Source organism: Athalia rosae, chromosome 6 (assembly GCF_917208135.1).
Source record: "Athalia rosae chromosome 6, iyAthRosa1.1, whole genome shotgun sequence".
Classification (NCBI taxonomy): Eukaryota; Metazoa; Arthropoda; class Insecta; order Hymenoptera; family Athaliidae; genus Athalia; species Athalia rosae.
Genome location: NC_064031.1, coordinates 15886607 through 15901094, shown reverse-complemented (window position 1 = coordinate 15901094; position 14488 = coordinate 15886607). Strand labels below are relative to the sequence as shown.

General features: G+C 40.0%; 1 long non-coding RNA gene across 6 annotated transcripts in view; it reads right to left on the bottom strand.

Moving 5' to 3' along the window:
• Window positions 1–14488, bottom strand: part of LOC125501335 — an 89854-nt gene that overhangs the window by 18240 nt on the left and 57126 nt on the right. For 4 of the 6 annotated variants that reach the window (XR_007278878.1, XR_007278877.1, XR_007278883.1 and 1 more), the window contains one exon: window positions 7133–7280. The exons of the other annotated variants lie outside the window; for them this stretch is intronic. This is a non-coding gene — a long non-coding RNA (uncharacterized LOC125501335). The remainder of the gene's footprint in view (window positions 1–7132; window positions 7281–14488) is intronic. 6 annotated transcript variants of the gene reach the window in all.

Here is a 14488-nt window from a genome sequence, read left to right as displayed (position 1 = left end):
CACTCGTTATTCAGTCGATATCGCGCACGACGTAAAAGCAAAATAAAAAACAAAACAAGAAAAAACCCGAAAAGAATCATCCTAATCTGAATCTCGGCGAGTGAAATTCGGAGACATCTGATTTTCAAAGTTCGCAATCTTGGACGACTTGTAATTGTCCGGTGACCTTATAAGCCCTATCTTCTTAGCTGGTGAAGAGAAGAGCCTTAGGGGCAGGTCAATTAGCCGACCTTACGGCGGTATAATGCCAGCTATACTCTGACCATAATTCGACGGCGACCCGACGCATTTCTCAGTTTTAGTTACGTCTATCTTAATTAGATTTCGGAACTTCGCTTACCCGACGAAACTTTCCACGACGTTGGATCCTTCTCAACACATTGCGTACCTTTTTTTTTTTTTTTCTTACATCAAAACTCAATCCCCAAAATCGTAACTACATAGTCAAATATTTATCCACCTCGCGTCTACGTGTATAATTCGTCGACCTATGCACGCTGCATCCTCCATGCACTTGCATGGAAAACGTTTGAGATTAGCTCATCCAACCATCGAAGCCACGAGATGTGTATAAATGAAATATTTGCAAGATTCGCATCTCAAGACCCCTACAAGAAAGAGAGAGAAAAAAACAAAAAAAACACCGAAATTTCTTCGCGTGTAAAAATTTTGGTAAAATTAGATTGGGGCACGGTCGCGCCATTTCTTTTATTCGTTCGGGGTCCGTATACAGGTGGAGTAGAATAGGAAGCCGCGAAGAAGCCTAGAGAATAATCCCGCGAGGTATTCCGGACGTCACGTGTCGCCCAGAGCCTCGGAGTAGGATGTTCTGTTCAGATACGAGCGCGAAGCTTCCGTATGAATACTAAAGTACAATATACATGAATTTTTTTCCCCGACAGCTCGCCGACCAATACGGATTCCGAGTTTATGCTTTCCATTCGAATCCTACCTATAATATATATCACGGGATATATCATCTCGCGATTTAGTTGTATACCATGTAATATCAGCCAAGGGGAAACCTGTTGAAAAATATCCAACATTTTAATCCAATTAGCGCACGATACTCTGTTAATATTCTGCCGGCTTTTCGTTACGTTCGAAAATTTCTACGATGATTAAAAATCATTGGAAATTCCATCGCAGCGGTATGAAAATAATAATTACATTGAAAAGTAAGAGCGACTGAATCACGTTACTTTTTTAAGCCTTAACAATAAACTGAAGAATTTTGAGATTTTCAAGTTTCTCTTTCCTTTGACCAGGCACTGGGAAATTCGGATGCAACGTGCAGATGGCATTTTTGGTTCGTTTGGCACATTCGAGAAGCTTTCTCGTACCGTAAAGCGAATATCGTGCTACCTATCCGAGTATCTACCCTAGAGCGTCTCGGGAAAACTGTGTGTATAGATATACACCAGTCAGCGTGCAGTTACTTACTTTACCTATACAAGACGACGGTGCTTTTAGTATTTCTGGTATATTTTCTACTCTGGGTCACATTGCCTTGCGGAAGCGTCTTGTGCATCTTTCACGGAAAAACGTTTCCCCGATCTGTACGTCGATATTACCACCAGGGGTATCTTTCTTTGGTTTTTCCGTAGCGTGATCGAAAGATCCTAACGGGAGTGGAGCTGGTTAAAAAATTTGGCGAGAAATTCTCCCTCCCCTTTCCCCTCTTCCACCACGAATAACTGTAATATTTGTTTATCGTTATAACGCGTGGAGCGGTGAAAAGAAATAAATTCTTCTACAAACTTTGTTTGCATTACACTGCAAATATTACGGATACGACACGGGAGATGAGAATTACCCTTTATCTAGAACGCGTACGTTGGCGAATCTATTTCTATTTCATTGTTCGACTGTACGAAGTTTCGACGAGCTTTGCGGATCCGAAATCAGGTGCATCGAGGTTTGATAAGGTGAATCTCGAACGAACAAAGGAGATACCCTCAGATTCTCGCCGTACGAGGGTACGAGGGGCTCGGAGTTTATAAATTTTGATTTTTTATTCCATTCCGCACCAGAGCTGAGACTGAGATACGGAAAATGCGAGGGTAAGGAGAGTCTAACATTTCTCGATATATACGTACGTCGCGTTACCCGTTGAAAAGCTCAAAGGATACCTTCGAGCGTTACGCTCGTCGGGGATGGCTTGAGAACCGAGAGACCGCGATTTGAAAGCAAAACCCTTATTTCCAAGGCGTTTGTTTTTTTTTTTTTTTACTTTTTATCCTTTCGCAAATGTGCTGAGAATTTGCTACGCGTATGTATGTATACACGAAAATGTCGTACCCACAGGGATCGCGATTTTTCTCAGCTCGTTTTCGAACACAATACACATCGGAATATTCGAGAGCGTTCTTCTCATGTATATTATTCCGTCGTCCTTCTCATTACGCGTTCTTTGTTTCACAGAAGCAAAGAAAAAATCACGACCTCTCTCCTCTGAACGAGAAAAATTTTGTTTCGCATATATTAGAGAAAAAAAAAAAAAATAAAAAGCTGGCACAGAAGTTCGGCGAATAAAAAAATAAAACGATTTTACGGACGAACGTGACGGTGTGGTGGACGTGTGTATTTCGAGAACACACACACATACAACGTTTGATCATCCTTTACTCAGGCGGAATATAACCCGACCGAGGTATCTTGATGGCTGATCGGACTCGCGGATGAAAGAATACGCTGCCTCTCGTGTACCGACGTATTTCCGAACAAAATTGACCCTTTTTATACTACTTTTATTTATTTCTTTCTTTTTATCGCGCCACAGGCTCAATATCGAAACAGAGTCTAGACTAGCCGCACAATTCTCACCGCTCGAACACGAATGTCTGACAAACGTCTAACAAATAAGCCGGACAACGAATCGGTCGCGCGCGATATTTTAAAGAAAGTAAAATTTCTCCACTAACTATACTTTCCCAACAACTTCAATATCTCCTCATAGAGTGTTGCTGGTATTTTTATTTCGCGGATAACGGCTCGAAGTTTCATCGAGTGTCGCCGGTCTGATGGGATTTACGATGAATGATTTACGACGAAATTGTAGCGGGTGCGGTGCAGGGTGGTTAATAAGTGGTGCGCCAAGGCGGAGTGGATAAGCTTCGCCACTGTCTACAATTTATCAAAGCCGGTGTTGGGGTGCGTGCAGTTATTTATAATAACATCACCCCCAGGAGGCGGGGGCGCCGCGATTCGTGCACCGAGAGGTCTTGGAATTGCGACCCCGTAAAGTGCCCCAGGGTATTACAGATATACATATACAAGCGGGAGGCCAAGTACGGTGAGAAAAGTTTAAGCACTGCCGTTTTCACTCTATACACGTTTACCGAACCTTTCTCCATACATCGGTAAGCATCTTCCACCCACCAACGCTACCGGCACGGCTGCAGCTTATCCGATTTGAAAAACTTTCCTCCCCCCCCCCCGCCCGCCGCCGCCGCCACCGTTCTCCGTTATATTCCGCAGCTGTGTGATCGGGAAAAGTTTAACTCTCGGTTCGACGTTGTACACGGAGTCTGCAGTTTAAGTGTTACTCGGCGATAATTAATTCACCGCCCTCTACGCCGAATGCAGTATTAATTGAAAAATCGGATACACTCGCCCCCGGCGAATGGCAACGGTGAGGATCTCTGATAAGAATTCCTCGGGGGCGAATGGTGGGAGCTTTTTATTTTTATCTTTTATCTCTTAAGCGAGTTTAAAGGTTCTGAGATTCCCACCTCCCTCTGAGCAGAGCTAGTTACGACTCTGATGATAAACTAATTACTAATTCTTCGAATTCCTCGTAGCTTTTCATCACTTTTCTTCTTTCCCTTGCTCAGAAACTATACGTGGAACCAGACTTGTATCTCGCCGATCCCCGATAATCTCGGATCGATCGTGCGTCACGTAGTCGCACATACCTTCGGATCGATGGCTATAGGAAGATCTTAAATTCCGGCGATTTTGTTTTCTGAAACGAAAGAGAAAAGACCAAAAACGTTTTGAATGAATCGTGACAGGGATAGGAAACTTGTAGCTTCCTTGGTTACACAGGACAATAGAAGGTGTTCGGTAAACACCTGCTGCCTGTACATAGGTATACTCGCTACCAATTATACCCTTGGCTTAGCTCCAAGTATAGGGTAACCTCCGGCCTGGAAATCTCTGCATCAAGATTTCATCTCGCAGAATTTATCCGGCGTCCAATGAGCCGGAGGACGGAGTAGGTATTTACCTGGATTATATTGAAACGTCAAGTTTCGGAGCTCATTGTTAACACGGAAACTTTTGTTACTCGTTATCGCAGCGCAGGTGCGATGAGTTGAGGCTTTCGTTTAATTGATAGTTCGACGATGACCATTCCAAGGCATCGATCTTCCTCCACTTCGTGCCCCGCGGGGATCGGGAGCCTCGTCCGAAGCAGCTTGTTGAATCATTCGCAGCGTACCCATGCAAATTGATACCGCTTAATTGATATCAGAGGAATTTCGGAAGGACCCGATAACCGTGGCTTTCACGAGAACTCCGAATCACGTATAACCGCGGAGTAAATCAACGTCGAGCAGAAATTTAAAAACAATATGCAAATAACTTTACTTTTTCCATATTTCATTACTTTTTTTTCTTTCTTATCCTCATTCCGCGTCCACCTGAAGGGAGAGGAAAAATAAATGTAAGAAAAAGGAGAAAAGGAGTTCGAAACTTTTATGTATAATACATAATATCTACAGTAAAATTAGCAGTATATAGCTGCACATATATATACCATTTTCTCGCTCACCGTAGAGGAGAGTGACAGTTAGATTAAGCCAACGGGAGAAGCGGGGAATTTGCATAATTTTTTCGCACGTTCATTTCGTGTTCAAAATTTATCTCGCAATAATACACCGGATTCGATTTCCCGGTTAATCGTGTATCGAGAGCTTCGGATCTGCGCGTGACGTGCCAATTAAATTTTAGGGCCATTTTCCATGGAGGAGTGACGTCCTGCTATTATTTACCGTCCGAAGTGATTCGAATTAATTTTACCCCCGCGACAAACGATGACGTTCTCACGTTGCGTGGATTTGTTTTATTTGCAAAAAACCAAAATATCAAGAACTCCTCCGACGTGCGTAGAAAGTATTGCGGTATTTCGAAGAACGGTCAAAGAAATGGGAGACGACGAAAAAAATACCATCTTCAAGGTACAGCTGCTCGACATGCCTGAGGCGCACGCTACCCTGTAATTTGAGCATTCGAGAATTTTCGCCATAACTACTTTACTTTGCGTATCGTGTGTTCTCGCATTATTTAGAAATATTTGGTTTACCTTGCGGTATTAAAATCGTATATAATTACGAAGAACTCGCACAGCCGCGAGTCCGTGTGATAGCGTTGGTTAGCGGCTTATAGGTATAAGAATAATTAGAGATACTAAAGTTATATAAGTGAAGGTTGTTGTAATAGTTTTGTCGTAAAACTTTGTTTTCGCCTCCCCCTCGTTTCGCCCCCTATGGTTAGACTCGCAGCGTTATTAGAATAGGCCACGAAGCTTATAATATTACTGACGTTGCCCCGCTACGACGCTGTACTTCGGTATACCGTTTGCGAGCGTTGTTAAACGTTGTTATGTGTGTAATTCAACCTCAACTACCTCACCGGCATCCCCTTTCGTCCACCCTGTGCGATAGTCCCTAACAACTAACAACGTACGCTCTATAGTGTTTTACTTATCAAGGCTTGCGTTACCAGCCCCTAGTGACCAAGGAAACCATCTCAATTAACGTCTCGAACCCCCCCGGAAAATGGCCGCTCCTCGACAGTTTCCTGCGTTAAAATTTGACAAACCAAAGCTAAAAAAAGTATCGCAAGCCGGAAACGAAGAAAAAATCTAAGAAGATTGACCGGATCTATTCTATTTTTCATCCATCGTTTCATCCCTCGTCCAACTCCCCCCGTTCGGAATGAGGGGATAGTTTCGGGTTTAGAAAATTTCCGACACGTGCTTTCCCTTGATAAAATGTACCCGAGAGTTGTCGGATCAAGAATCAGGATTTTAGGGGATTTACAATATGGAATGGGATATATGTATACTGTATCGAAAAAAGGGAAAGAAAAAAAAAGGAAAACTTTTGCTTTCCCCCATAGATGGGGACCAAAGTTGGGTCGTTTTGGATCGAGAGGATTCGGCGGGGCCGGGGGGAGAGTAGAGGGGGCGTTTTTTGTCTCTAAATTATTGCTTCGTATCGGAAAACTGCTGCAAGGGGAGAAAAAAAAAAAAAGTGGGGTAACGTGGCAGACTAGAATTTTTATGAAATGATATAGGGACGTATATGAAAGAAAAACAAAAAAAAGGAAAAACTTTTTCACACCAACTACGATACACACGCCCTAGCCGTGTTTTGGGAAAACATATTTCTACGTTTTACACGAACACCCTTAAGTCCGAGCTGGAAAAACGTGTGGCGGAGGACAAATCGGTTTACGGTGTTTGGGGTTCCATTCCGCCAGGGCTTTACCGAACCTATATACTCGTACTATACCCATACCCGCATACCGTTTCCTCTGCGATTATAAGCCTGGAAATTTTTCAAAGGTTATCAAAACGGCGTCTAAATAATTCGGTTTTTCCAAGGACTTCGCCCGGCCCTTTTTCCGGAATATTTTTTCCTCTCTGTTTTCCTCCTCCCTTTCTCTATTCCGCCCTAAAATCTATTTGAAATTCAACTCGCGCTATCATTTACCCCGACTTCGTAGAGTTTCGCGATGCAGGTACCGAAAGCTCGCCATGGGCAGTGTCCCTACACCGGAGCCTATTCGTGCCTCTTCACTTAGGTAAATTCAATTTCAAGGATAAAATTTAATTGCGAGACTACGTCGCTCAGGTACAATGCGGCTCTGACCTATATTGCACCCTAGCCCCAAGGCGGCACGTGAACGTGAAAGTGAATCGGGTAGTAGCTGCTGCGTCTCGTGAGCCACGCATACGAGATGCGACGAGACGTGTCCTTTGGAAGGGTTGAGATCCTCGAAAAGGAACGGGAAAAGAAGCAAAAAAAGACACTTAAATCAGGGTGATAAAAATGAAAGGGTTGCAGCGCGTTGTTGCGGAGATAAATCTTCGCAAAATTTTCAAACACTTCTTGCAACGTACCAACCGAATCCTCGCGGCGGTCCCGGTGTTGTGGTAACGTTACAGCGATTTTTCCGTAGAATATAAATGTCTGCGGCTTTTCTCGGTATCACCCCCCATGGCACGTCCGTTTCTGTCCCAGTAGGTTAGTCCCGCCGTTGAATAACCTCTGTCAAAATCAAGAAAACGAACGTGTTTATATGCTCACTGAATACCACCCGTACGCAGGGGTGGATAGTTAGCCCTCTGCCATGAGAGATGTGTACATAAATTTTTTTTTTTTCTCTCCTTCTTTACTTTATTACAATTTTTTTTGCCCCGGATGGAAGGGACACCGTCGTACGTATACCTGTATACGTCTGGTACGGAAACTCTGGGCAGAATTAAAATGAAAAACCGTAAAAAAATAAAATAAAAATAATCGCAAAGAAAGAGAGGGTGGATAACGACCAGCGCGTGGCAAGGCCTAACTTGATTTCAGCCACCTTTGTACGTCAACGATGGGGTTACACTCGAAATTATTATTTCACACGTCGATATGTTTAACGTTATTTGCCGTGGTCAGCCGGAGCGAATCAGAGACGACCACGTCGCGTCCGATTCATCGAAAATTGGGAAATATTCGGAAGTCCTTCTGTTGTTCCGTCGAACGAGGTTTCGCCCGGGCATTGAATTTTGGAGGAGGAAGAGAAGTACAAACTCGGTTACTTCGAGGTCGAAGATCGCTTCGCGATATTATAAAAAATCATCATCCATACACACACAATTTATATGGCGAACGTTGCATACTAAAACTGGCGACGGCGACGCGGAACCGTACAAAAGGAATCCTCTTAGGACTGCACGTAACCGCAGGAATAGATTGTAATTTATTGCAGTCACACATAAGTTAAAACGTGAGCGGAATCGTTAATATTCTTCGACGGAAAATAAAAGACAAAGTGGAAGATAATAAAAATACATTTTTATTATATTTCCTTCCCTTTTTTTCTCTCGTCACAACGTTAGTTTATTCTCGTTTACCATCGTTCGTCGTCACCTGCTTTTTCACACGCATTCTTTTGGCTCGGCTTTTTTTTATCTTTGCACTTTTCGTTTCTGATAAAATTCGTCTGATTATGTGATAGAAATTCTTGATTCGATGTGTATCTTTTTTTTTTTAATAATTACGTGTATAACTACTGCGAATGTTAGATCATGTAGTCTTTCGAACTTTCACGGTGTCTATACAGATATGTATTTGAAGAAGTCGGCTTCTTGTTCACTTATTCTGTTTTCTTCGATTTTATTTTATTTTTTTAATACCCTTCTTACCACTCGACGAGAAACTTCTCCAATGAGGAATTCGAAGTTTTAGCTAGTCTTCAAAGTTGTTGAAAAGTCTCTTTTTAACGTCAATATCATCCAGAAGTACGTACTTGTACACGCGTCCATTTTATGTAACTATATAATGTCGGCGTGGATTAAACTACGAAGGTAGAAACCAAAAAAAATTATAAGAAAATCAACATAGCGCGTTAGCGATAGTTGGCTCGGATTTCAAACGTGCCACTTTTTATGAAATATCTTTTTAACTTGATATAAATCTCTCGACACCTTGAGAGGTCTGAAAAATCATAGAAAATATCTGAAAGTTGTCGATTGTGATTGTTTTTTACTCGTTCACTGTCCAGAAATTTTTTTCCTATTATTTTTGTAATTCAAGTATGAAATCAGAAAATTACATGCTCTTTTTTTGACTTAAAATTGAAGTTGAGTCGGGGAGCCTGAGCTTTGCTGGAGTCAGGTAGCCAGCAGCGTAGCGATTTGTTGTGAGACGTAACCTTCAGGGCTGTGCAGAGGTGACGCCCCACAACAAACCGCGCGCCCGTGGCTACCTGACTCCAGCTAAGCTAGGGTTTGCTGGTGAATTGAGAAATTCGAATATTTCGACCCGTGCATGGTTTGCTACGAATCAAAGTAGGTCTACGACTGAAACCAATCGATATGTCTTAAATTTTCTGCTCCCAACAGCGAATAATTGATGATCACTCAATCGATTTTTGAGCAAAAAATAAATCATTGTTTCGATTGGGTTGATTATGCTTTTCTGACGTTTTTTGACCTCAGAAATCCAAATCTGAGAGGAAAATTGATCCATCTCTAAAATTCACCGAGTTATCGCCAAATTTCAGCTTTCTGGGGTCAAAAATAAAAAATTGATTTTTTAGTCTATATTAATGTAATTTGAGCTCAGAAAAACGAATCCGGAAGGAAAAATGGTCTATTTTGAAAAATGACCGAGTTATCCTCATTTTTTCGCATTTTTTGGTAGAAATTTGAGAATATCTCGAAGGGAAAAAATCGTAGCTCAATTTGGACGACGGATTCGTGTTCCTGGGGTCAAATTACATAAGAAAAGTGCCATACGATCAATTTTAGAAAATAAAAATTTTTGGCCAAAATTTGAGATTTTTCCAAGGGGTACCCCTTACGATTTTTTCAAATTTGACCCAAAATTTTTTATTTTTGAAAATTAATCATATGGCACTTTTCTTATGTATTTTGACCTCAGGAACACGAATCCGTTGTCCGAATTGAGCTACGATTTTTTCCCTTCGAGATATCCTTAAATTTATGCCAAAAAATGCGAAAAAATAGGGATAACTCGGTCGTTTTTGCAGATGGATCAATTTTTCTTCCGGATTCGTATTCCTGAGCTGAAATTACTTTAAGATAGACTAAAAAATCAATTTTTTATTTTTGACCCCGAAAAGCGGAAAATTGGCGATCACTCGGTCAATTTCGAAGATAGATCAATTCCTCTTTCAGAATCGTGTTCCTGAGGTCAGAATACATCAGAAAAGTGTCATACGATCAATTGGCAAGAAAAAAAAAAAATTGCCCAAAATCCCAGAGGGATTTGAACCCGCGCACATTTATCGATTTTTGGGTCAAAAATAAACATCTTTTTTTCTTTGTTTTCCCATGCTATTCTCATGTATTTCGATCTCAGAAATTCGAATCTGAAAGCCAAATTGATCTATCTCTGAAATTTACTGAGTTATCCCAATTTTTTCGCATTTTTTGGCTTAAATTTGAGGATATTTCGGAGGAAAAAAATCGTAGCTCAATTCGGACAACGGATTCGTGTTCCTGAGGTCAAAATACATAAGAAAAGTGCCATACGATCAATTCTTATCTCCTCAGATTCAAATTCCTGGGTGAGAATCACATTGAAATAGACGATAAAATGAATTTTCTATTCTTGATCCCGAGAAGCGGAAAATTGGCGATCACTCGGTCAATTTCGAAGATAGATCAATTCCTCTTTCAGAATCGTGTTCCTGAGGTCAGAATACATCAGAAAAGTGTCATACGATCAATTGGCAAGAAAAAAAAAAATTGCCCAAAATCCCAGAGGGATTTGAACCCGCGCACATTTATCGATTTTTGGGTCAAAAATAAACATCTTTTTTTCTTTGTTTTCCCATGCTATTCTCATGTATTTCGATCTCAGAAATTCGAATCTGAAAGCCAAATTGATCTATCTCTGAAATTTACTGAGTTATCCCAATTTTTTCGCATTTTTTGGCTTAAATTTGAGGATATTTCGGAGGAAAAAAATCGTAGCTCAATTCGGACAACGGATTCGTGTTCCTGAGGTCAAAATACATAAGAAAAGTGCCATACGATCAATTCTTATCTCCTCAGATTCAAATTCCTGGGTGAGAATCACATTGAAATAGACGATAAAATGAATTTTCTATTCTTGATCCCGAGAAGCGGAAAATTGGCGATCACTCGGTCAATTTCGAAGATAGATCAATTTCTCTTTCAGAATCGTGTTCCTGAGGTCAGAATACATCAGAAAAGTGTCATACGATCAATTGGCAAGAAAAAAAAAAAATTGCCCAAAATCCCAGAGGGATTTGAACCCGCGCACATTTATCGATTTTTGGGTCAAAAATAAACATCTTTTTTTCTTTGTTTTCCCATGCTATTCTCATGTATTTCGATCTCAGAAATTCGAATCCGAAAGCCAAATTGATCTATCTCTGAAATTTACTGAGTTATCCCAATTTTTTCGCATTTTTTGGCTTAAATTTGAGGATATCTCGGAGGAAAAAAATCGTAGCTCAATTCGGACAACGGATTCGTGTTCCTGAGGTCAAAATACATAAGAAAAGTGCCATACGATCAATTCTTATCTCCTCAGATTCAAATTCCTGGGTGAGAATCACATTGAAATAGACGATAAAATGAATTTTCTATTCTTGATCCCGAGAAGCGGAAAATTGGCGATCACTCGGTCAATTTCGAAGATAGATCAATTTCTCTTTCAGAATCGTGTTCCTGAGGTCAGAATACATCAGAAAAGTGTCATACGATCAATTGGCAAGAAAAAAAAAAAATTGCCCAAAATCCCAGAGGGATTTGAACCCGCGCACATTTATCGATTTTTGGGTCAAAAATAAACATCTTTTTTTCTTTGTTTTCCCATGCTATTCTCATGTATTTCGATCTCAGAAATTCGAATCTGAAAGCCAAATTGATCTATCTCTGAAATTTACTGAGTTATCCCAATTTTTTCGCATTTTTTGGCTTAAATTTGAGGATATTTCGGAGGAAAAAAATCGTAGCTCAATTCGGACAACGGATTCGTGTTCCTGAGGTCAAAATACATAAGAAAAGTGCCATACGATCAATTCTTATCTCCTCAGATTCAAATTCCTGGGTGAGAATCACATTGAAATAGACGATAAAATGAATTTTCTATTCTTGATCCCGAGAAGCGGAAAATTGGCGATCACTCGGTCAATTTCGAAGATAGATCAATTCCTCTTTCAGAATCGTGTTCCTGAGGTCAGAATACATCAGAAAAGTGTCATACGATCAATTGGCAAGAAAAAAAAAAAATTGCCCAAAATCCCAGAGGGATTTGAACCCGCGCACATTTATCGATTTTTGGGTCAAAAATAAACATCTTTTTTTCTTTGTTTTCCCATGCTATTCTCATGTATTTCGATCTCAGAAATTCGAATCTGAAAGCCAAATTGATCTATCTCTGAAATTTACTGAGTTATCCCAATTTTTTCGCATTTTTTGGCTTAAATTTGAGGATATTTCGGAGGAAAAAAATCGTAGCTCAATTCGGACAACGGATTCGTGTTCCTGAGGTCAAAATACATAAGAAAAGTGCCATACGATCAATTCTTATCTCCTCAGATTCAAATTCCTGGGTGAGAATCACATTGAAATAGACGATAAAATGAATTTTCTATTCTTGATCCCGAGAAGCGGAAAATTGGCGATCACTCGGTCAATTTCGAAGATAGATCAATTCCTCTTTCAGAATCGTGTTCCTGAGGTCAGAATACATCAGAAAAGTGTCATACGATCAATTGGCAAGAAAAAAAAAAAATTGCCCAAAATCCCAGAGGGATTTGAACCCGCGCACATTTATCGATTTTTGGGTCAAAAATAAACATCTTTTTTTCTTTGTTTTCCCATGCTATTCTCATGTATTTCGATCTCAGAAATTCGAATCTGAAAGCCAAATTGATCTATCTCTGAAATTTACTGAGTTATCCCAATTTTTTCGCATTTTTTGGCTTAAATTTGAGGATATTTCGGAGGAAAAAAATCGTAGCTCAATTCGGACAACGGATTCGTGTTCCTGAGGTCAAAATACATAAGAAAAGTGCCATACGATCAATTCTTATCTCCTCAGATTCAAATTTCTGGGTGAGAATCACATTGAAATAGACGATAAAATGAATTTTCTATTCTTGATCCCGAGAAGCGGAAAATTGGCGATCACTCGGTCAATTTCGAAGATAGATCAATTCCTCTTTCAGAATCGTGTTCCTGAGGTCAGAATACATCAGAAAAGTGTCATACGATCAATTGGCAAGAAAAAAAAAAAATTGCCCAAAATCCCAGAGGGATTTGAACCCGCGCACATTTATCGATTTTTGGGTCAAAAATAAACATCTTTTTTTCTTTGTTTTCCCATGCTATTCTCATGTATTTCGATCTCAGAAATTCGAATCCGAAAGCCAAATTGATCTATCTCTGAAATTTACTGAGTTATCCCAATTTTTTCGCATTTTTTGGCTTAAATTTGAGGATATCTCGGAGGAAAAAAATCGTAGCTCAATTCGGACAACGGATTCGTGTTCCTGAGGTCAAAATACATAAGAAAAGTGCCATACGATCAATTCTTATCTCCTCAGATTCAAATTCCTGGGTGAGAATCACATTGAAATAGACGATAAAATGAATTTTCTATTCTTGATCCCGAGAAGCGGAAAATTGGCGATCACTCGGTCAATTTCGAAGATAGATCAATTTCTCTTTCAGAATCGTGTTCCTGAGGTCAGAATACATCAGAAAAGTGTCATACGATCAATTGGCAAGAAAAAAAAAAAATTGCCCAAAATCCCAGAGGGATTTGAACCCGCGCACATTTATCGATTTTTGGGTCAAAAATAAACATCTTTTTTTCTTTGTTTTCCCATGCTATTCTCATGTATTTCGATCTCAGAAATTCGAATCTGAAAGCCAAATTGATCTATCTCTGAAATTTACTGAGTTATCCCAATTTTTTCGCATTTTTTGGCTTAAATTTGAGGATATTTCGGAGGAAAAAAATCGTAGCTCAATTCGGACAACGGATTCGTGTTCCTGAGGTCAAAATACATAAGAAAAGTGCCATACGATCAATTCTTATCTCCTCAGATTCAAATTCCTGGGTGAGAATCACATTGAAATAGACGATAAAATGAATTTTCTATTCTTGATCCCGAGAAGCGGAAAATTGGCGATCACTCGGTCAATTTCGAAGATAGATCAATTCCTCTTTCAGAATCGTGTTCCTGAGGTCAGAATACATCAGAAAAGTGTCATACGATCAATTGGCAAGAAAAAAAAAAAATTGCCCAAAATCCCAGAGGGATTTGAACCCGCGCACATTTATCGATTTTTGGGTCAAAAATAAACATCTTTTTTTCTTTGTTTTCCCATGCTATTCTCATGTATTTCGATCTCAGAAATTCGAATCTGAAAGCCAAATTGATCTATCTCTGAAATTTACTGAGTTATCCCAATTTTTTCGCATTTTTTGGCTTAAATTTGAGGATATCTCGGAGGAAAAAAATCGTAGCTCAATTCGGACAACGGATTCGTGTTCCTGAGGTCAAAATACATAAGAAAAGTGCCATACGATCAATTCTTATCTCCTCAGATTCAAATTCCTGGGTGAGAATCACATTGAAATAGACGATAAAATGAATTTTCTATTCTTGATCCCGAGAAGCGGAAAATTGGCGATCACTCGGTCAATTTCGAAGATAGATCAATTCCTCTTTCAGAATCGTGTTCCTGAGGTCAGAA